We start from the raw sequence: 26,261 nt of genomic DNA on the forward strand, positions 1-26,261 counted from the left end.
TCCACTGGAACGTTGGGACAAGACTGCCCCAATCCCAGAGTCAGAAGCGTCCACTTCAACCGTGAACGGCACGTCCGGGTCAGGGTGTACAAGAACGGGAGCGGAACTGAAGCTCCTCTTGAGACTCTGGAACGCCACGTCTGCCTCCTTGTTCCAAACAAAAGCAGTAAGTGTAGATGTAAGTGCGTGGAGAGGTGCAGCTACCTTACTGAAGTTGAGTATGAATCGACGGTAAAATCCAGCAAAGCCTAGGAATCTCCTCAGTTCAGTACGAGAGGTTGGTTGAGGCCACTCCACCACTGCCTTGACCTTCTTGGGGTCGGCTCGGATTTTACCCCTTTTGATGATGTGGCCCAGGAAGTTTACTGAAGAAGAATAGAATTCACATTTCTCTGCCTTGATCAACAAGCGGTTCTCGAGGAGGCCCTGTAGAACCAGACGGACGTGCTGATGTTCCTGCCTGTTGTGAGAGAAGATCAGAATATCGTCCAGGTAAACAACCACAAATTTCTCGAGCATGTCTCTTAAAACGTCATTGACCAGAGCTTGGAAGACAGCTGGGGAGTTGGTCAGGCCGAAGGGCATGACCCGATACTCGAAATGGCCTAGGTATGTGTTGAAAGCTGTCTTCCACTCGTCCCTCTTCCTAATCCGGACGAGATGGTAAGCATCGCGGAGGTCAAGTTTGGTGAAGACTGTTGCAGGAGCCAGAGGTTCGAAGGAGGAGCTCATGAGTGGAAGAGGATACCTGTTCTTGACTGTGATGGCGTTGAGTCTTCGGTAATCGATGCAAGGGCGTAGGGAGCCATCCTTCTTGCCGACAAAGAAAAATCCAGCGGCTACTGGTGATTTGGAGGGAGTGATGATTCCTGATGCGAGTGAGTCCGTGATATAGTCAGACATGGCCTTCTTCTCCGGTACGGACAGGTTGTACAGTCGGCTAGAAGGGAGTACTGCGTCGGGTACGAGATCGATGGCACAGTCGTAAGGTCCGTGCGGGGGTAGGGATAGTGCCCGGGCTTTACTGAATACGGCTGCAAGGTCATGGTAGACAGCAGGAACCCCAGACAGGTCGGACGGGGATGACTCGGGCTTGGGGTTCTCCGAGACGGGGGCTGCTGCCTTGAGGCAGTTAGCATGGCATGCTGGGCTTTAGGCCAAGATTCTCCCTGAAACCCAGGAAATATGGGGGTCGTGCTGGCGAAGCCGAGGACAAAAAGCTGATTTTTTCCGTGTGGTTGCCCGACAGGGTTAGTGTGACCAGTGCTGTACGGTGGGTGATAGGTCCCAAGGGGTGTCTATCCAAGGCCTGAGCTGGTAAGGACTTCTCCAGGGGCAGAAGTTCAATCCCGGCTTGACAGGCAAAATCATGGTCCAGGAAGCTCTCATCTGCACCTGAGTCCAAATATGCTCCCACCCTCAGACCGTTTGACTCCCAAGATAAAGTAGCAGGGAAGAGACTGCCAGGGTCACTGCAACCCTGGGGAAAAGGTGGTATGGCTCACTAGTACTCCCCTTACTAGTGAGCCTGATCTTTTGGTCGTGTGGGGCAGGTCTGGATCATGTGACCCGCACAACCACAGTAGAGGCAGAGGCGCTGCCGGAACCTCCTGTCCCGTTCCTCCGTGGCAAGTCGAGTGCTGCCCAACTGCATGGGGGAATAGGACGCGGTCCGATTCTCCCACGCCGGCCGTCTGGTCCTCTCGCGGGCTGCGAGTCTTCGTTCCGCTGCCCGTTCCTTTAGCCTCTGGTCCATGAGCAGGGCCAACTGGATAAGGTCATGGTAGGTGGCCGGGCGGTCTCGCAACAATCCGTCCTTGATTTTGTCGGAGAGGCCCCGACGATAGGCGCTCAACAAGGCCTTATTATCCCACCCGCTGTCAGCGGCCAAGGTGCGGAACTCGAGGGTGTAGTCTGCAACAGACCGAGAACCTTGCTGGAGGGAGTGAGGACGTGAGGCGGCGTCTCCTCCATCCGTGGGGTGATCAAAAACTGCCTGGAACTTAGAGCATAACGCGGCAAAATTTGTGCTGAGGCCAATGTTGTGGTCAACTGCTTCCGTGGCCCACTGAAGGGCCCTTCTTGTCAATAATGAAAAAATAAAGGCTATCTTGGCCCCGTCATATTTAGTATGACAGTTATACCGTCATATTGAGTAAATAAAAACTACCTTGTGTCTTTGCAAACCTTACAAAAGATCATTATTCTAGTAAAACTAACAAAAGATACATTTCTCCAGGTTTATATAAAATAAATAAATCATGCCCGTTTTGTTTTGTTTTTGTCAGAATGAGAGTTGCAACAATAGAAGAGTGAGATAGAATAACTTTAGAAAAAATAGTCCTCTTCGGCTTTTGTCAAAAATGACAACGGTAATTTCAGACCCCTTTTTTTTTCTTCTCTTTTTTGCATGTGTCGTTTAGGAGTTATGTTTAAATAACTGTCAGATTGAATGTGACAGTATACTGTCATAGTGAGTGAAAGCAATATTTTGTGTTTGCAAACCTTACAATAACAACTGTTTCCAGTAAAACTCACATGGATACAATATTACAGGCATTTTTAGACATAATGCAGTTTTGGTTTTGGAGTTATGTTTATATAACTTTTTAATGGCTAATAATGCCTGGAGAAATGTATCTTTGTGAGTTTTACAGGAAAAAAATAATTTTTTAGGTTTATAAAGACACAAGTTAGTTTTTTTACTCAATATAATGGCATAACTGTCATACTAAATATAAATGGGTTGTACTTGTATAGCGCTTTTCTGCCTTCAAGGTACTCAAAGCGCTTTGACACTACTTCCACATTTACCCATTCACACACACATTCACACACTGATGGAGGGAGCTGCCATGCAAGGCGCTAACCAGCAGCCATCAGGAGCAAGGGTGAAGTGTCTTGCTCAGGACACAATGGACATGACGAGGTTGGTACTAGGTGGGGATTGAACCAGGGACCCTCGGCCATTCTTCCACTGCACCACGCCGTCCCAATATGAAAGTTATATAAACATAACTCCAAAACCAAACATGCATTATGTCTAAAAATGCCTGTAATATTGTATGTATGTGAGTTTTGCCAGAATCAGGTATTTTGGTAAGGTTTACAAATACAAAATCTAGGTTTTACTCACTATGACAGTAAACTGTCACATTCAATCAGACAGTTATTTAAACATACTGTAACTCCTAAACCACACATGCAAAATGGCTAATAATGCCTGGATTAATGTATCTTTGTGAGTTTTCCTGGAAAAAAAAAAAAATTTGTAAGGTTTGTCAAGACACAAGTTAGTTTTTTTTTACTCAATATGATTGTATAACTGTCATACTAAATATGAAAGTTGTATAAACATAACCCTAAAACCAAACATGCATTATGTATTAAAATGCCTGTACAATTGTTTAAATGTGAGTTTTACCAGAATCATGTATTTTGGTAGGGTTTACAAATACAAAAATTAGGTTTTACTCATAATGACAGTATAACTGCCACATTTAATATGACAGTTATGTAAACATAACTCCTAAACCACACATGCAAAATGGCTAATAATGCATGGAGAAATGTATTTTTGTGAGTTTAACTGGGAAAAAAAATATTTTGTAAGGTTTGTAATGACAAAAGTTACTTTTTTTTTACTCAATAAAACAGTATAACTGTCTTACTAAAATTGAAAGTTGTATAAGCATAACTCCAAAACCAAACATGCATTAGTCTAAAAATGCATGTAAAATTGTATCCATGTGAGTTTTAAAAGAAACAGTTGTTTTTGTAAGGTTTGCAAATACAAAATATTGGCTTTACTCACTATGACAGTATACTGTCACATTAAATCTGACAGTTATTTAAACATAATTCATAAACGACACATGCAAAATGGCTAATAAACCTGGAGAAATGTATCTTTGTTAGTTTTACTAGAATATTGATCTTTTGTAAGGTTTGCAAAAACACAAGTTAGTTTTTTTTACTCAATATGACGGTATAACTGTCATACTAAATATAAAAGTTATATGAACATTTACTCCAAAACCAAACCCGAAAACCAAACATGCAATCCGTATAAAAATGGCTGTAATATTGAATCTATGTGAGTTTTACTAGAGTCAGGTATTTTGGTAAGGTTTACAAATACAAAAAATAGGTTTTACTTATAATGACAGTATAACTGCCACACTCAATATGACAGTTATTTAATTATAACTCCTAAAACAAACATGCTAAATGGCTAATAATGCCTGGAGAAATGTATTTTTGTGAGTTTTACTGGAGAGAAAAAATATTTGTAATGTTTATAAAGACACAAGTTAGTTTTTTTTACTCAATATGACAGTAAAACTGTCATACTCGATGTAAAAGTTATATAAACTTAACTCCAAAACCAAACATGCATTATGTCTAAAAATTTATGTAATATTGTATCTATGTGAGGTTTACCAGAATCAGGTATTTTGGTAAGGTTTACAAATACAAAAATAAGGTTTTACTCACTATGACAGTATACTGTCACATTCAATCTGACAGTTATTTAATTTTAACTCCTAAACCACACATGCAAAATGGCTAATAATGCCTGGAAAAATTCATCTTTGTAAGTTTTACTGGAAATTTTTAAGGTTTATAAAGACACAAGTTAGTTTTTTTTTTACTCAATATGACATTATAACTGTCATACTAAATGTAAAAGTTATATAAACATAACTCGAAAACCAAACATGCATTTTATCTAAAAATGCCTGTAATATTGTATACATGTGAGTTTTACTAGAATCAGTTGTTTTTGTAAGGTTTTCAAATACAAAATATTGGTTTTACTCACTATGACAGTTTACTGCTGTCATATTGATTAAAAAAAAACCTAACATGTGTTTTTACAAACCTTACAAAATATTTGTTTCCAGAAAAATTCACAGAGATATATTTTTTAAGGCATTATTAGTCATTTTGAATGTTTGGTTTAGGGGTTATGTTTAAAAAACTGTCATTTTAAATGTGGCAGTTATCCGTCATTATGAGTAAAACCTAATTTCTTGTAAAATACCTGATTCTGGTTAAAAATCAAATAGATTCAATGTAACACACATTTTTAGACGGATTGCAAGTTTGGTTTTGGAGTTATGTTTATATAACTTTTTATATTTAGTATGACAGTTATACTGTTATATTAAGTAAAAAAAAAAGACAAATTTGTGTCTTTACAAACCTTACAACATATTTTTTTTCCAGTAAAACTCACAAAGATACATTTCTCCAGGCATTATAAGCCTTTTTGCATATTTGGTTTAGGTTTTATGTTTACATAACCGTCATATTGAGTTTGGCAGTTATACTGTCATTATGAGTAAAACCTAATTTTTGTATTTGTAAACCTTACCAAAATACCTGATTCTAGTAAAACTCACATAAATTCAATATAACAGGCATTTTAGACGGATTGCATGTTTGGTTTTGGAGTTATGTTTATATAACTTTCATATTTAGTATGACAGTTATAATGTCATATTAATTTAAAATAAATTACTTGTGTCTTTAAAAACCTTACAAAATATTGTTTACCAGTAAAACTCACAAATATACATTTCTTCAGGCAATATTAACCAATTTGCATGTGATTTAGGAGTTATGTTTAAATAACTGTCATATTGTGTGTGACAGTATACTGTCATCGTGAGTAAAAACAATATTTTGTATTGGCAAACCTTACAAAAACAACTGATTCTAGTAAAACTCACATGGATACAATATTACAGGCATTTTTAGACATAATGCATGTTTGGTTTTGGAGTTATAATTATGTAACTTTTACATTTAGTATGACAGTTATACTGTCATATTGAGTAAAAAAAAATAACTTGTGTCTTTACAAACCTTACAAAATATTTTTTTTCCCAGTAAAACTCACAAAGATACATTTTCCCAGGCATTATTAGCAATTGTGCATGTGTGGTTTTACATCGAGAGGAGCCAGATGAGGTGGTTCGGGCATCTGGTCAGGATGCCACCCGAACGCTTCCCTAGGGAGGTGTTTAGGGCACGTCCGACCGGTAGGAGGCCGCGGGGAAGACCCAGGACACGTTGGGAAGACTATGTCTCCCGGCTGGCCTGGGAACGCCTCGGGGTCCCACAGGAAGAGCTGGACGAAGTGGCTGGGGAGAGGGAAGTCTGGGCTTCCCTGCTTAGGCTGCTGCCCCCGCGACCCGACCTCGGATAAGCAGAAGAAGATGGATGGATGGATGGTTTAGGAGTTAAATAACTGTCATATTGAGTGTGGCAGTTATACTGTCATTATGAGTAAAACCTTTTTTTTGTATTTGTAAACCTTACCAAAATAACTGATTCTGATAAAACTCACATAGATTCAATATTACAGGCAGTTTAAGACAGATTGCAAGTTTGGTTCAGGAGTTTGGTTTTGGAATTATGTTTATATAACTTTCATATTTAGTATGACAGTTATATCATCAAATTGAGTAAAAAAAAAAAAAATGTTGTCTTTACAAACTTACAAACTATTTTTTTCTAGTAAAACTTACAAAGATACATTTTTCCAGGCAGTATTAGCCATTTTGCATGTGTGGTTTAAGAGTTATGTTAAAATAACTGTCATATCAAATGTTGCAGTTGTACTGTCATTATGAGTAAAACCCAAGTTTTGTATTTGTAAACCTTACCAAAATATCTGATTCTGGTAAAACTAACATGGATTCAAAATTACAGGCATTTTTAGACGGATTGCAAGTTTGATTTTGGAGTTATGTTTATTTAACTTTCATATTTAGTATGACAGTTATGCTGTCATAATGAGTAAAAAAAAAACTAACTTGTGTCTTTACAAACCTTACAAAATATTTTTTTTTCCAGTAAAACTCACAAAAATACATTTCCCCAGGCAATATTAGCCATTTATCATGTTTGGTTTAGGAGTTATGTTTAAATGACTGTCATATTGGGTGTGGCAGTTATACTGTCATTATGAGTAAAACCTATTTTTTGTAAACCTAACCAAAATACCTGATTCTGGTAAAAACCACATAGATGCAATATTACAGGAATTTTTAGACATAAAGTATGTTTGGTTTTGGAGTTATGTTTATATAACTTTCATATTTAGTATGACAGTTATACCATCATATTGTGTAAAAAAAAAAAAAAATGGTATCTTTACAAACCTTCTAAAATATTGTTTACCAGTAAAATTCACAAATATACATTTCTCTAGGCATTCTTATTCATTTTGCATTTGTTTTTTAGGAGTTATGTTTAAATAACTGTCATATTAAGTGTTGCAATTATACTGTCACAATGAGTAAAACCTAATTTTTGTATTTGTAAACCTTACCAAAATACCAGATTCTGATAAAACTCACATATAATAAATATTACAGACATTTTTAGACGGATTGCATGTTTGGTTTTGGAGTTATGTTTATAAAAACGTATATATATTATGACAGCTATACTGTTAAATTGAGTAAAAAAATCAAACTTGTGTCTTTACAAACCTTACAACATATATTTTTCCAGTAAAATTCACAAAGATATATTCCTCTAGGCATCATTAACCATTTTGTCGGATTGATTGTGACAGTATACTGACATTATGAGTAAAACTAATATTTTGTATTTGTAAACCTTACAAAAACAACTGATTCTAGTAAAACTCACATGGATACAAAATTATAGACATTTTTAGACATAATGCATGTTTGGTTTTGGAGTTATGTTTATTTAATTTTCATATTTAGTATGACAGCTATACCATCATATTAAATAAAAAAAACTAACTTGTGTCTTTATAAACCTTAAAAAATATTTTTTTCCAGTAAAACTCACAAAGATACATTTCTCCAGGTATTATTAGCCATTCATCATGTTTGGTTTAGGAGTCATGTTTAAATAACTGTCATATCAAATGTTGCAGTTATACTGTCATTATGAGTACAACCCAAGTTTTGTATTTGTAAAACTTACCAAAATACCTGATTCTGTTAAAAGTCACATAGATTCAATATTACAGAAAATTTAAGACGGATTGCAAGTTTGGTTTAGAAGTTTGGTTTTGGAGTTATGTTTATATAACTTTCATATTTAGTATGGCAGTTATACCATCATATTGAGTTAAAAAAAAAAATTGTATCTTTACAAACCTTCTAAAATATTGTTTTCCAGTAAAATTCACAAATATACATTTCTCTAGGCATTATTAGTCATTTTGCATTTGTTTTTTAGGAGTTATGTTTAAATAACTGTCATATTAAGTGTGGCAATTATACTGTCATAATGAGTAAAACCTAATTTTTGTATTTGTAAACCATACCAAAATACCAGATTCTGATAAAACGCACATATAATAAATATTACAGACATTTTTAGACGGATTGCTTCTTTGGTTTTGGAGTTATGTTTATAAAACGTTCATATATAGTATGACAGCTAAACTGTTAAATTGAGTAAAAAAATCTAACTTGTGTCTTTACAAACCTTACAAAATATTTTTTTCCAGTAAAATTCACAAAGATACATTCCTCTAGGCATTATTAACCATTTTGTCGGATTGATTGTGACAGTATACTGACATTATGAGTAAAACTAATATTTTGTATTTGTAAACCTTACAAAAACTACTGATTCTAGTAAAACTCACGTGGATACAAAATTATAGTCATTTTTAGATATAATGCATGTTTGGTTTTGGAGTTATGTTTAGATAATTGTCATTTTGAAAGTGGCAGTTATACTGTCATTATGAGTAAAACCTAATTTTTGTATTTGTCAACCTTACCAAAAAACCTGATTCTGGTAAAACTCACATAGATTCAATATTACAGTAAGACAGATTGATATAACTTTCATGTTTAGTATGACAGTTATACCATCATATTGAGTAAAACTTATGTCTTTACAAACCTTACAAAATATTTTTTTCTAGTAAAACTCACAAAGATTCATTTCTCCAAGCATTATTAGCCATTTAGCATATTTGTTTTAGGAGTTATGTTTAAATAACTGTTATTTTGAATATGGCAGTTATACTGTCATTATGAGTAAAACCCAATTTTTGTATTTGTAAACCTTACCAAAATACCTGATTCTGGTAAAACTCACATAGATTCAATATTACAGGCATTTTTAGACGGATTGCAAGTTTGGTTTTGGAGTTATGTTTATATAACTTTCAAATTTAGTATGACGGATATACTGTCATATTGAGTAAAAAAAAGCGAACTTGTGTTTTTACAAACCTTACAAACTATTTTTTTCCCTGTAAAACTTACAAAGATACATTTCTCCAGTCATTATTCGACATTTTGCATGCATGGTTTAGGAGTTATGTTTAAATAACAGTCAGATTGAATGTGACAGTATACTGTCATAGTAGTTTTTTACTCAATATGCCATTAATGTTCTTAAAATCTTGAGACAATGCGAAAAAGCAATAACAATGTTTTTCAACATTCCTACACCAAACATGCAACTTGTTTAATAATGCCTGGAGACATGTATCCTTGTTAGTTTCACCAGAAAAAATATATTTTGAGAGTTTTGCCATGAAAAAAGTTAGTTATTTTAATTCATTATGACAGTATAACTGTCATACCAAATATGAAAGTTATATAAACATAACTCCAAAACTGAACATGCATTATGTCTAAAAATAGCTGTAATTTTGTATCTATGTGAGTTTTACCATAATCAGGTAGATTGGTAAGGCTTACAAATACAACATTTGGGTTTTTCTCATAATGACAGTATAACTGCCACATTCAATTTGACAGTTATTTAAACATAACTTCATAATAACACATGCAAATAGGCCAATAGAGCCTAAAACAATGCATTCTTGTGAGTTTTACTCTAAAGATATGCTATTTTAAGGCTTGCAAACACAAAAAGTAGTTTTTTTACTCATTATGACAGTAATGTTTTTAATATCCTGAGATAATGCGAAAAAAGCAATAAAAAAGTTTTTCAACATAAATCCTACACCAAACATGCAAATTGTCTATTAATGCCTGGAGACATGTATCTTTGTTAGTTTTACTAGTAAAATAATATTTTGTAAGTTTTGCAAAGATGCAAGTTACTTTTTTTAGTTCATATTGACAGTATAACTGTCATACCAAATATGAAAGTTATATGAACATAACTCCAAAACTAAAGATGCATTAAGTCTAAAAATGCCTGTAATTTTGTATCCATGTGAGTTTTACCATAACAGGTAATTTGGTAAGGTTTACAAATACAACAATTGGGGTTTTCTCATAATGACAGTAAACTGCTACATTCAATGTGACAGTTATTTAAACAATAACTTCATAATAACACATGCAAATAGGCCAATAGAGCCTAAACCAATGCATTCTTATAAGTTTTACTCTAAACATATGCTATTTTAAGGCTTGCAAACACAAACAATAGTTTTTTACTCATTATGACAGTAATGTTCTTAAAATCCTGAGATAATGCGAAAAAAAGCAATAAAAATGTTTTACAACATCATTCCTACACCAAACATGCAAAATGTCTAATAATGCCTGGAGACATGTATCTTTGTTAGTTTCACTAGAAAAATTATCTTTTGTAAGTTTTGCAAAGACGCAATTACTTTTTTTAGTTCATAATGACAGTATAACTATAATACCAAATATGAAAGTTATATAAAAGTAACTACTAAACCGAACATGCATTATGTCTAAAAATGCCTAAAATAATGTATCAATGTGAGTTTAACCAGAATCAGGTAATTTGGTATGGTTTAAGAATACTACAATTGGGTTTTTCTCATAATGACAGTATAACTGCTACATTCAATTTGACAGTTATTTAAACATAACTTCATAATAACACATGCAAATAGGCCAATAGAGCCTAAAACAATGCATTCTTGTGAGTTTTACTCTAAAGATATGCTATTTTAAGGCTTGCAAACACAAAAAGTAGTTTTTTACTCATTATGACAGTAATGTTCTTAAAATCCTGAGATAATGCGAAAAAAGCAATAAAAAAGTTTTTCAACATAAATCCTACACCAAACATGCAACATGTCTAATAATGCCTTGAAACATGTATTTTTGTTAGTTTCACTAGAAAAATTATCTTTTGTAAGTTTTGCAAAGACACAATTACTTTTTTTAGTTCATAATGACAGTATAACTGTAATACCAAATATGAAAGTTATATAAACATAACTCCAAAACTGAACATGCATTATGTCTAAAAATGCCTAAAATAATGTATCGATGTGAGTTTAACCAGAATCAGGTAATTTGGTAAGGTTTAAGAATAGAAAAATTGGGTTTTTCTCAAAATGACAGTATAACTGCTACATTCAATTTGAGAGTTATTTAAACATAACTTCATAATAACACATGCAAAAAGGCCAATAGAGCCTAAAACAATGCATTCTTATGAGTTTTACTCTAAACATATGCTATTTTAAGGCTTACAAACACAACATGTAGTTTTTTACTCATTATGACAGTAATAATCTTTAAATCCTGAGATAATGTGAAAAAAGCAATAAAAAAGTTTTTCAACATAAATCCTACACCAAACATGCAAAATGTCTAATAATGCCTGGAGACATGTATCTTTGTTAGTTTTACTAGTAAAATAATCTTTTGTAAGTTTTGCAAAGACGCAAGTTGTTTTTTTTAATTCAATATGACAGTATTACTGTCATACAAAATATGAACGTTATATGAACATAACTCCAAAACTAAAGATGCATTAAGTTTAAAAATGCCTGTAATTTTATATTTCTATGTGAGTTTTACCATAATCAGGTAAATTGGTAAGGTTTAAAAATAATACAATTGGGTTTTTCTCATAATGACAGTATAACTGCTACATTCAATTTGACAGTTATTTAAACATAACTTCATAATAACACATGCAAAAAGGCCAATAGAGCCTAAAACAATGCATTCTTATGAGTTTTACTCTAAACATATGCTATTTTAAGGCTTACAAACACAACAAATAGTTTTTTACTCATTATGACAGTAATAATCTTTAAATCCTGAGATAATGCGAAAAAAGCAATAAAAAAGTTTTTCAACATAAATCCTACACCAAACATGCAAAATGTCTAATAATGCCTGGAGACATGTATCTTTGTTAGTTTTACTAGTAAAATAATCTTTTGTAACTTTTGCAAAGACGCAAGTTGTTTTTTTTAATTCAATATGACAGTATTACTGTCATACAAAATATGAACGTTATATGAACATAACTCCAAAACTAAAGATGCATTAAGTTTAAAAATGCCTGTAATTTTATATTTCTATGTGAGTTTTACCATAATCAGGTAAATTGGTAAGGTTTAAAAATACTACAATTGGGTTTTTCTCATAATGACAGTATAACTGCTACATTCAATTTGACAGTTATTTAAACATAACTTCATAATAACACATGCAAATAGGCCAATAGAGCCTAAGATAATGCATTCTTATGAGTTTTACTCTAAACATATGCTATTTTAAGGCTTGCAAACACAAAAAGTAGTTTTTTTACTCATTATGACCGTAATGTTCTTTAAATCCTGAGATAATGCGAAAAAAGCAATAAAAAAGTTTTTCAACATAAATCCTACACCAAACATGCAATATGTCTAATAATGCCTGGAGACATGTATCTTTGTTAGTTTCACTAGAAAAATTATCTTTTGTAAGTTTTGCAATGACGCAAGTTACTTTTTTTAGTTCATAATGACAGTATAACTGTAATTCCAAATATAAAATTTATATAAACATATCTCCAAAACTGAACATGCATTATGTCTAAAAATGCCTAAAATAATGTATCAATGTGTGTTTAACCAGAATCAGGTAATTTGGTAAGGTTTAAGAATACCAAAATTGGGTTTTTCTCATAATGACAGTATAACTGCTACATTCAATTTGACAGTTATTTAAACATAACTTCATAATTACACATGCAAATAGGCCAATAAAGCCTAAAACAATGCATCCTTGTGAGTTTTACTTTAAACATATGCTATTTTAAGGCTTGCAAACACAAAAAGTAGTTTTTTACTCATTATGACAGTAATGTTCTTAAAATCCTGAGATAATGCGAAAAAAAGAAACAAATGTTTTTCAACATAATTCCTACACCAAACATGCAACATGTCTAATAATGCCTGGAGACGTGTATCTTTGTTAGTTTTACTATAAAAATGATCTTTTGTAAGTTTTGCAAATACGCAAGTTAGTTTTTTTAATTCATAATGACAGTATAACTGTAATACCAAATATGAAAGTTTTATAAACATAACTCCAAAATAAACATGCATTACGTCTAAAAATGCCTGTAATGTTTTATATACGTGAGTATTAACAGAATCTGTTATTTTGGTAAGGTTTACAAATAAAAAAATTAAGGTTTTACTCATAATGACAATATAACTGCCACATTCAAAATGACAGATATTTAAACATGACTCCTACATCACATGCAAATTGGTTAATAATGTCTGGAGAACGCACATTCAATATACAAACATACACATACACATACTGTACATATACATTCACTGTACAAACACATATACACATTCTGTACATATACGAACGTTTTATAAACATAACTCCAAAACCAAACATGCAATCCGTCTAAAAATGTCTGTAATATTTATTATATGTGAGTTTTATCAGAATCTGGTATTTTGATATGGTTTACAAATACAAAAATTAGGTTTTACTCATAATGACGGATAACTGCCACATTTAAAATGACAAACATAACTCATAAAAAACAAATGCAAAATGACTAATAATGCCTAGAGAAATGTATATTTGTGAATTTTACTGGAAAACAATATTTTAGAAGGTTTGTGAAGATACCATTTTTTTTTTTACTCAATATGATGGTATAACTGTTATACTAAATATAAAAGTTATATAAACATAACTCCAAAACCAAACTTCTAAACCAAACTTGCAATCCGTCTTAAATTTTCTGTAATATTGAAACTATGTGAGTTTTACCATAATCAGGTATTTTGGTAAGTTTTACAAATACATGGGTTGTACTCATAATGACAGTATAACTGCAACATTTGATATCATTAAAATTACTGAATTTTTTTCCAGTAAAACTCAAAAAGATACATTTCTCCGGGCATTATTAGCCATTAAAAAGTTATACAAACATAACTCCAAAACCAAACATGATAAATGGCTAATAATACCTGGAGAAATGTATCTTTGTGAGTTTTAGTGGCAAAAAATAATTTTTAAGGTTTATAAAGACACAAGTTAGTTTTTTTTATTTAATATGATGGTATAGCTGTCTACTAAATGTGAAAATTATATAAACATAACTCCAAAACCAAAATGCATTATGTCTAAAAATGCCTGTAATATTGTATCCATTGGAGTTTTACCAGAATCAGGTATTTTGGCAAGGTTGACAAATACAAAAATTAGGTTTTACTCATAATGACAGTATAACTGCCATATTCAATATGACAATTATCTAAACATAACTCCAAAACCAAACATGCATTATGTCTAAAAATGCCTATAATTTTGTATCCACGTGAGTTTTACTAGAATCAGTTGTTTTTGTAAGGTTTACAAATACAAAATATTAGTTTTACTCATAATGTCAGTATACTGTCACAATCAATCCGACAAAATGGCTAATAATGCCTAGAGGAATGTATCTTTGTGAATTTTACTGGAAAAATATATTTTGTAAGGTTTGTAAAGACACAAGTTTGATTTTTTTACTCAATTTAACAGTATAGCTGTCATAATATATATATGTTTTATAAACATAACTCCAAAACCAAACATGCAATCCGTCTAAAAATGTCTGTAATATTTATTATATGTGAGTTTTATCAGAATCTGGTATTTTGGTAGGGTTTACAAATACCTAAATTAGGTTTTACTCATTGTGACAGTATAATTGCCACACTTAATATGACAGTTATTTAAACATAACTCCTAAAAAACAAATGCAAAATGACTAATAATGCCTAGAGAAATGTATATTTGTGAATTTTACTGGAAAACAATATTTTAGAAGGTTTGTAAAGATACCATTTTTTTTTTTACTCAATATGATGGTATAACTGTCATACTAAATATGAAAGTTATATAAACATAACTCCAAAACCAAACATACTTTAGTCTAAAAATTCCTGTAATATTGCATCTATGTGGTTTTTACCAGAATCAGGTATTTTAGTAAGGTTTACAAATACAAAAAATAGGTTTTACTCATAATGACAGTATATCTGCCACACCCAATATGACAGTCAGTTAAACATAACTCCTAAACCAAACATGATAAATGGCTAATAATGCCTGGGGACATGTATTTTTGTGAGTGTTCCTGGAAAAAAAATATTTTGTAAGGTTTGTAAAGACACAAGTTAGTTGTTTTTTTATTCAATATGACAGCATAACTGTCATACTAAATATGAAAGTTAAATAAACATAACTCCAAAATCAAACTTGCAATCCGTCTAAAAATGCCTGTAATTTTGAATCTATGTTAGTTTTACCAGAATCAGATATTTTGGTAAGGTTTACAAATACAAAACTTGGGTTTTACTCATAATGACAGTATAACTGCAACATTTGATATGACAGTTATTTGAACATAACTCTTAAACCACATACAAAATGGCTAATACTGCCTGAAAATGTATCTTTGTAAGTTTTACTAGAAAAAAATAGTTTTTAAGGTTTGTAAAGACAACATTTTTTTTTTTACTCAATATGATGATATAACTGTCATACTAAATATGAAAGTTATATAATCATAATTCCAAAACCAAACTCCTAAACCAAACTTGCAATCTGTCTTAAACTGCCTGTAATATTGAATCTATGTGAGTTTTATCAGAATCAGTTATTTTGGTAAGGTTTACAAATACAAAAATTAGGTTTTACTCATAATGACAGTATAACTGCCACACTCAATATGACAGTTTTTTAACTCCTAAACCATCCATCCATCCATCTTCTTCCGCTTATCCGAGGTCGGTTTCGCGGGGGCAGAAGCCTAAGCAGGGAAGCCCAGACTTCCCTCTCCCCAGCCACTTCGTCCAGCTCTTCCTGTGGGACCCCGAGGCGTTCCCAGGCCAGCCGGGGGACATAGTCTTCCCAACGTGTCCTGGGTCTTCCCCGCGGCCTCCTACCGGTCGGACGTGCCCTAAACACCTCCCTAGGGAGGCGTTCGGGTGGCATCCTGACCAGATGCCCGAATCGCCTCATCTGGCTCCTCTCGATGTAAAACCACACATGCACAATTGCTAATAATGCCTGGAAAAATGTATCTTTGTGAGTTTTACTGGTAAAAAAAAATATTTTGTAAGGTTTGTAAAGACACAAGTTTTTTTTTTTACTCAATATGACAGTATAACTGTCATACTAAATGTAAAAGTTACATAATTATAACTCCAAAACCAAACATGCATTATGTCTAAAAATGCCTGTAATATTGTATCCATGTGAGTTTTACTAGAATCAGTTGATTTTGTAAGGTTTGCCAATACAAAATATTGTTTTTACTCACGATGACAGTATACTGTCACACACAATATGACAGTTATTTAAACATAACTCCTAAATCACATGCAAATTGGTTAATATTGCCTGGAGAAATGTATCTTTGTGAGTTTTACTGGAAAACAATATTTTGTAAGGTTTTTAAAGACACAAGTAATTTATTTTAAATTAATATGACATTATAACTGTCATACTAAATATGAAAGTTATATAAACATAACTCCAAAACCAAACATGCAATCCGTCTAAAATGCCTGTTATATTGAATGTATGTGAGTTTTACTAGAATCAGGTATTTTGGTAAGGTTTACAAATACAAAAATTAGGTTTTACTCATAATGACAGTATAACTGCCAAACTCAATATGACGGTTATGTAAACATAAAACCTAAACCAAATATGCAAAAAGGCTTATAATGCCTGGAGAAATGTATCTTTGTGAGTTTTACTGGAAAAAAAATATTTTGTAAGGTTTGTAAAGACACAAATTTGTCTTTTTTTTAACTTAATATGACAGTATAACTGTCATACTAAATATAAAAAGTTATATAAACATAACTCCAAAACCAAACTTGCAATCCGTCTAAAAATGTGTGTAATATTGAATCTATTTGATTTTTACCAGAATCAGGTATTTTGGTAAGGATTACAAATGCAGAAATTAAGTTTTACTCATAATGACGGATAACTGCCCTATTTAAAATTACAGTTTTTTTAAACATAACCCCTAAACCAAACATTCAAAATGATAATAATGCCTTGAGAAATATATATCTGTGAATTTTTCTGGAAACAAATATTTTGTAAGGTTTGTAAAAACAACAAGTTAGGTTTTTTTTACTCAATATGAGAGCAGTAAATTGTCATAGTGAGTAAAACTAATATTTTGTATTTGCAAACCTTACAAAAACAACTGATTCTAGTAAAACTCACATGGATACAATATTACAGGCATTTTTAGATATAATGCATGTTTGGTTTTCGAGTTATGTTTATATAACTTTTACATTTAGTAAGACAGTTATAATGTCATATTGAGTAAAAAAAAACTAACTTGTGTCTTTACAAACCTTACAAAATTTCCAGTAAAACTTACAAAGATACATTTTTCCAGGCATTATTACCCATTTTGCATGTGTGGTTTTGGAGTTAAAATTAAATAACTGTCAGATTGAATGTGACAGTATACTGTCATAGTGAGTAAAACCTTATTTTTGTATTTGTAAACCTTACCAAAATACCTGATTCTGGTAAAACTCACATAGATACAATATTACAGAAATTTTTAGACATAATGCATGTTTGGTTTTGGAGTTAAGTTTATATAACTTTTACATTGAGTATGACAGTTTTACTGTCATATTGAGTAAAAAAAACTAACTTGTGTCTTTACAAACATTACAAATATTTTTTTTCTCCAGTAAAACTCACAAAGATACATTTCTCCAGGCATTATTAGCTATTTAGCATGTTTGTTTTAGGAGTTATAATTAAATAACTGTCATATTGAGTGTGGCAGTTATACTGTCATTATAAGTAAAACCTATTTTTTGTATTTGTAAACCTTACCAAAATACCTGACTCTAGTAAAACTCACATAGATTCAATATTACAGCCATTTTTATACGGATTGCATGTTTGGTTTTCGGGTTTGGTTTTGGAGTTATGTTCATATAACTTTTATATTTAGTATGACAGTTATACCGTCATATTGAGTAAAAAAAACTAACTTGTGTTTTTGCAAACCTTACAAAAGATCAATATTCTAGTAAAACTAACAAAGATACATTTCTCCAGGTTTATTAGCCATTTTGCATGTGTCGTTGTGAATTATGTTTAAATAACTGTCAGATTTAATGTGACAGTATACTGTCATAGTGAGTAAAGCCAATATTTTGTATTTGCAAACCTTACAAAAACAACTGTTTCTAGTAAAACTCACAAGGATACAATTTTACATGCATTTTTAGACTAATGCATGTTTGGTTTTGGAGTTATGTTTATACAACTTTCAAATTTAGTATGACAGTTATACTGTTTTATTGAGTAAAAAAAAAGTAACTTGTGTCATTACAAACCTTACAAAATATTTTGTTTCCCAGTTAAACTAACAAAAATACATTTCTCCATGCATTATTAGCCATTTTGCATGTGTGGTTTAGGAGTTATGTTTACATAACTGTCATATTAAATGTGGCAGTTATACTGTCATAATGAGTAAAACCTAATTTTTGTATTTGTAAACCTTACCAAAATACATGATTCTGGTAAAACTCACATTTAAACAATTGTACAGGCATTTTAATACATAATGCATGTTTGGTTTTAGGGTTATGTTTATACAACTTTCATATTTAGTATGACAGTTATACAATCATATTGAGTAAAAAAAAACTAACTTGTGTCTTGACAAACCTTACAAAATGTTTTTTTTTCCAGGAAAACTCACAAAGATACATTTATCCAGTCATTATTAGCCATTTTGCATGTGTGGTTTAGGAGTTACAGTATGTTTAAATAACTGTCAGATTGAATGTGACAGTTTACTGTCATAGTGAGTAAAACCTAGATTTTGTATTTGTAAACCTTACCAAAATACCTGATTCTGGTAAAACTCACATACATACAATATTACAGGCATTTTTAGACATAATGCATGTTTGGTTTTGGAGTTATGTTTATATAACTTTCATATTGGGACGGCGTGGCGCAGTGAAATAATGGCCGTGCGCGACCCGAGGGTCCCTGGTTCAATCCCCACCTAGTACCAACCTCGTCATGTCCATTGTGTCCTGAGCAAGACACTTCACCCTTGCTCCTGATGGCTGCTGGTTAGCGCCTTGCATGGCAGCTCCCTCCATCAGTGTGTGAATGTGTGTGTGAATGGGTAAATGTGGAAGTAGTGTCAAAGCGCTTTGAGTACCTTGAAGGCAGAAAAGCGCTATACAAGTACAACCCATTTATATTTAGTATGACAGTTATGCCATTATATTGAGTAAAAAAAACTAACTTGTGTCTTTATAAACCTAAAAAATTATTTTTTTCCAGTAAAACTCACAAAGATACATTTCTCCAGGCATTATTAGCCATTAAAAAGTTATATAAACATAACTCCAAAACCAAAACTGCATTATGTCTAAAAATGCCTGTAATATTGTATCCATGTGAGTTTTACTGGAAACAGTTGTTATTGTAAGGTTTGCAAACACAAAATATTGCTTTTACTCACTATGACAGTATACTGTCACATTCAATCTGACTGTTATTTAAACATAACTCCTAAACGACACATGCAAAATGGCTAATAAACCTGGAGAAATGTATCTTTTGTTAGTTTTACTAGAATAATGAAATGATCTTTTGTAAGGTTTGCAAAGACACAAGGTAGTTTTTATTTACTCAATATGACGGTATAACTGTCATACTAAATATGACGGGGCCAAGATAGCCTTTATTTTTTCATTATTGACAAGAAGGGCCCTTCAGTGGGCCACGGCAGCAGTTGACCACAACATTGGCCTCAACACAAATTTTGCCGCGTTATGCTCTAAATTCCAGGCAGTTTTTGATCACCCCACGGATGGAGGAGACGCCGCCTCACGTCCTCACTCCCACCAGCAAGGTTCTCGGTCTGTTGCAGACTACACCCTCGAGTTCCGCACCTTGGCCGCTGACAGCGGGTGGGACAATAAGGCCTTGTTGAGCGCCTATCGTCGGGGCCTCTCCGACAAAATCAAGGACGGATTGTTGCGAGACCGCCCGGTCAAATACAAATAATACACTTCTCTTTTGTAAAGTAAATCTGAACAGCCGACATGGGCATCTACATCAACTATATGATTTGCCTGAGAAGCTGGACAGGACACAAAAAAATTAAAAAAAATAATGCCTGGAGAAATGTTTTTTTGTGTGTTTTACTGGAAACAAATAATTTCTAATGTTTGGAAAGACATAGGTTAGTTCTTTTACTCAATATGATGGTATAACTGTCAGACTTAATATGAAAGTTGTATAAACATAACTCCAAAACCAAACATGCATTATGTCTACAAATGCCTGTAATATTGTATTCATGTGAGTTTTACTAAAATCAGTTGTTTTTGTAAGGTTTGCAAATACAAAATATTGTTTTTACTCATAATGACAGTATCGCTGCCACACTCAATATGACAGTTATTTAAACATAACTCCCAAACCAAATATGCTAAATGGCTAATACTGCCTGGGGAAATGTATCTTTGTGAGTTTTACTGGAAACAAATATTTTGTAAGGTTTGTAAAGACACAAATTATTTTTTTTACTCAATATGATTGTATAACTGTCATACTACATATAAAAGTTATATAAACATAATTCCAAAACCAAACATGCCTTATGTCTAAAAATGCTTGAATTTGGAATCTATGTGAGTTTTACTAGAAGCAGGTATTTTGGTAAGGTTTACAAATACAAAAATTAGGTTTTACTCATAATGACAGTATCACTGCCACACTCAATATGACAGTTATTTAAACATAACTCCTAAACCAAACATGCTCAAAGGCTAATAATGCCTGGACAAATGTATCTTTGTGTGTTTTACTGGAAACACATAGAATTTGTAAGGTTTGTAAAGACACAAGTTAGTTTTTTTTACTCAATATCATGATATAACTGTCAGACTTAATATGAAAGTTGTATAAACATAACTCCAAAACCAAACATGCATTATGTCTAAAAATGCCTGTAATATTGTATATATGTGAGTTTTACAAAAATCAGTTGTTTTTGTAAGGTTTGCAAATACAAAATATTGTTTTTACTCACGATGACAGTATACTGTCACACTCAATATGACAGTTATTTAAACATGACTCCTAAATCACATGCAAATTGGTTAATAATGCCTGGAGAAATTTATTTTTGTGAGTTTTACTTGAAAAAAATAATTTGTAAGGTTTATAAAAACATAAGTTAGTTTTTTTATTTAATGTGATGGTATAACTGTGATACTAAATATGAAAGTTATATAAACATAACTCCAAAACGAAACATGCAATCCGTCTAAAAATGCCTGTAATATTGAATTTTTTGAGTTTCACTAAAATCAATTATTTTGGTAAGGTTTACAAATACAAAAATTAGGTTTTACTCATAATGACAGTATCACTGCCACACTCAATATGACAGTTATTTAAACATAAATCCTAAACCAAACATGCTAAATGGCTAATAATGCCTGGGGAAATGTATCTTTGTGAGTTTTACTGGAAACAAATATTTTGTAAGGTTTGTAAGGACACAAATTATTTTTTTTACTCAATATGACAGTGTTACTGTCATACTAAATATGAAAGTTATTTAAACATAACTCCTAATCCAAACATGCAAAATGGCTAATAATGCCTGGAGAAATGTATCTTTGTAAGTTTTACTAGAAAAAAATATTTTGTAAGGTTTGTAAAGACAAGTTACTTTTTTTTTTACTCAATATGACAGTATATCCGTCATACTAAATTTGAAAGTTATATAAACATAACTCCAAAACCAAACATGTAGTATGTCTAAAAATGCCTGTAATATTGTATCCATGTGAGTTTTACTAGAAACAGTTGTTTTTGTAAGGTTTGCAAAAACAAAATATTGGCTTTACTCACTATGACAGTATACTGTCACATTCAATCTGACAGTTATTTAAACATAACTCATAAACGACACATGCAAAATGGCTAATAAACATGGAGAACTTTATCTTTGTTAGTTTTACTAGAATAATGATCTTTTGTAAGGTTTGCAAAGACAAAAGTTAGTTTTTTTTAACTCAATATGACGGTATAACTGTCATACTAAATATAAAAGTTATATAACATAACTCCAAAAAAAACCTCGAAAACCAAATATGCAATCCATCTAAAAATGCCTGTAATATTGAATACATGTGAGTTTGATCAGAATCAGGTATTTTGGTAAGGTTTACAAATACAAAAAATCGGCATATGACAGTATAACTGCCACACTCAATATGACAGTTATTTCAACATAACTCCTAAACCAAACATGCTAACTGGCTAATAATGACTGGATGAATGTATATTTGTGAATTTTACTGAAAAACAATATTTTGGAAGGTTTGTAAAGATACAAATTAGTTTTGTTTTACTCAATATGACAGTATAACTGCCACATTCATAATGACAGTTATATAAGCATAACTCCAAAACCAAACATGCATTATGTCTAAAAATGCCTGTAATATTGAATCTATGTGAGAATGACCAGAATCAGGTATTTTGGTAAGGTTTACAAATAAAAAAAAGTAGGTTTTACTCATAATGACAGTATAACTATCACATTCAAAGTGACAGTTATTTAAACATAACTCCTAAACCAAACATGCTAAATGGCTAATACTGCCTGGAGAAAGGTATCTTTGTGAGTTTAACTGGAAAAAAACAATATTTTGTAAGGTTTGTAAAGACACAAGTTAGTTTTTTTACTCAATATGACAGTATATGTGTCATACTAAATGTAAAAGTTATATAAACAAAACTCATAAACGACACATGCAAATTGGCTAATAATGCCTGGAGAAATGTATCTTTGTGAGTTTTACTGGAAAAAAAATATTTTGTAAGGTTTGTATAAATACAAAAATTAGGTTTTACTCACTATGACAGTACTGACATTTTAACTGCCACATTCAAAATGACAGTTATTTAAACATAACTCCTAAACCAAACATGCTAAATGGCTAATAATGACTGGAGAAATGCATTTTGTGAGTTTTACTGGGAAAAAATTATTTGTGTAAGGTTTGTAAAGACACAAGTTAGTTGTTTATTACTCCATATGACAGTATAACTGTCATACTAAATGTAAAATGTATATAAACATAACTCCAAAACCAAACATGCATTATGTCTAAAAATGCCTGTAACATTGTATCAATGTGAGTTTTACTAGAATCAGTTGTTTTTTAAGGTTTGCAAATAAAACATATTGGTTTTACTTACTATGACAGTATGCTGTCACATTCAATCTAACAGTTATTTAAACATAACTCCTAAACCACACATACAAAATGACTAATAATGCCTGTAGAAATGTATCTTTGTGAGTTTTACTGAAAGAAAAAAAAAATTGTAAGGTTTGTAGTAAAGACACAAGTTAGTTTTTTTTACGCAATATGACAGTATTACTGTCATACTAAATATGAAAGTTATTATACATAACTCCTAAACCACACATGCTAAATGGCTAATAATGCCTGGAGAAATGTGTCTTTGTGAGTTTTACTAATTTTTTTTTTTTTTTGTAAGGTTTGTAAAGACACAAGTTATTTTTTTTACTCAATATGACATTATAACTGTCATACTAAATATAAAAGTTATATAAACATAACTCCAAAACCAAACATGCATTATATCTAAAAATGCCTGTAATATTGTATCCATGTGAGTTTTACTAGAATCAGTTGTTTTTGTAAGGTTTGCAAATACAAAATATTGGTTGTACTCACTATGACAGTATACTGCTGTCATATTGAGAAAAAAAAAACTAAATTGTTTTATAACAAACCTTACCAAATATTTTTTTCCAGAAAATTTCACAGAAATACATTTCTCCAGGCATTATTAGTCATTTTGAATGTTTGGTTTAGGAGTTATGTTTAAATAACTGTCAGATCGATTTTGACAGTATACTGTCATAGTGAGTAAAACCAACGTTTTGTATTTGCAAAACTTACAAAAACAACTGATCCTAGTAAAATTCACATGGATACATCATTTCAGGCATTTTTAGACATAATGCATGTTTGGTTTTGAAGTTATGTTTATATAACTTTTCCATTTAGTATGACAGTTATACTGTTTTTTTTAGTTAAAAAAACTAACTTGTGTCTTTACAAACCTTACAAAAAAAATTTTTTTTCCAGTAAAACTCACAAAGATACATTTCTTCAGACATTATTAGCCATTTAGCATGTTTGGTTTAGGAGTTATGTTTAACAAACTGTCATTTTGAAAGTGGCAGTTATCCGTCATTATGAGTAAATCCTAATTTTTGTATTTGTAATCCTTACCAAAATACCTGATTCTGGTAAAAATCACATAAATTCAATATTACAGACATTTTTAGACAGATTGCAGTTTTGTTTTTGGAGTTATGTTTATATAAATGTCATATTTAGTATGACAGTTATACTGTCTTATTAAGTAAAAAAAAAAAAAATTGTGTCTTTACAAACCTTACAAAAAAATGTTTTCCAGTAAAACTCACAAAGATACATTTCTCCAGTCATTATTAGCCATTTTGCATGTGTGGTTTAGTAGTTATGTTTACATAACCGTCCTATTGAGTGTGGCAGTTATACTGTCATTATAAGTAAAACCTAAATTTTGTATTTGTAAATCTTACCAAAATACCTGATTCTAGTAAAACTCACATGGATTCAATATTACAGCCATTTTTTTTTACGAATTGCGTGTTTGGTTTTGGAATTATGTTTATATAACTTTCATATTTAGTATGACAGTTATACCACCATTTTGAGTAAAAGAAACTAATTTGTATCTTTACAAACCTTACAAATTATCTATTTTTTCCATTAAAATTCACAAAGATACATGTCTCCAAGCATTATTAGCCATTTAGCATGTTTGGTATAGGAGTTATGTTTAAAAAAACTGTCATATTGAATGTGGCAGTATATTTTCATAGTGAGTAAAAGCAGTATTTTGTATTTGCAAAACTTACAAAAACAACTGAGTCTAGTAAAACTCACATGGATACAATATAACAGGCATTTTTAGACATAATGCATATTTGGTTTTGGAGTAATGTTTATATAACTTTCACATTTATTATGACAGTTTAACTGTCATATTGAGTAAAAAAACCTATTTTTTCAGGCGTTATAAACCATTTTGCATGTCTGGTTTAGGAGTTATGATTACATAACTGTCATATTGAATGTGGCAGTTATACTGTCATTATGAGTAAAACCCAATTTTTGTATATGTAAACCTTCCCAAAATACCTGATTCTGGTTGAACTCACTTACCGTAGATACAATATAACAGGCATTTTTAGACATAATGCATGTTTGGTTTTGGAATTAGGTTGATATATTTTTTACATTTAGTATGACAGTTATACTGTCAAATTGAGTAAAACAAAACTAACTGGTGTCTTTATAAATCTTACAAAATATTTTTTATCCCAGTAAAACTCACAAAGATACCTTTCTCCGGGCATAATTAGCCATTTAGCATGTTTGGTTTAGGAGTTATGTTTAAAAAACTGTCATTTGGAATGTGGCAGTTATACTGTCATTATGAGAAAACCTAATGTTTGTATTTGTAAACCTTACCAAAATACCTGTTTCTAGTAAAACTCACACAGATTCAAAATTCAAGCATTTTTAGACAGAAGGCATGTTTGGTTTTGGAGTTATGTTTATATAACTTTCAATTTTAGTATGACAGTTATACAATCATATTGAGTAAAAAAAATAATTTGTGTCTTTACAAACCTTACAAAATATTATTTTCCAGTAAAACTCACAAAGATACATTTCTCCAGGCATTATTAACCAATTTGCATGTGATTTAGGAGTCATGTTTAAATAACTGTCATATTGAGTGAGACAGTATACTGTCATCGTGAGTAAAAACAATATTTTGTATTTGCAAACCTTACAAAAACAACTGATTTTTGTAAAACTCACATGAATACAATAT

This window comes from Nerophis lumbriciformis, linkage group LG20 (genome assembly GCF_033978685.3).
Source record: "Nerophis lumbriciformis linkage group LG20, RoL_Nlum_v2.1, whole genome shotgun sequence".
NCBI lineage: Eukaryota > Metazoa > Chordata > Actinopteri > Syngnathiformes > Syngnathidae > Nerophis > Nerophis lumbriciformis.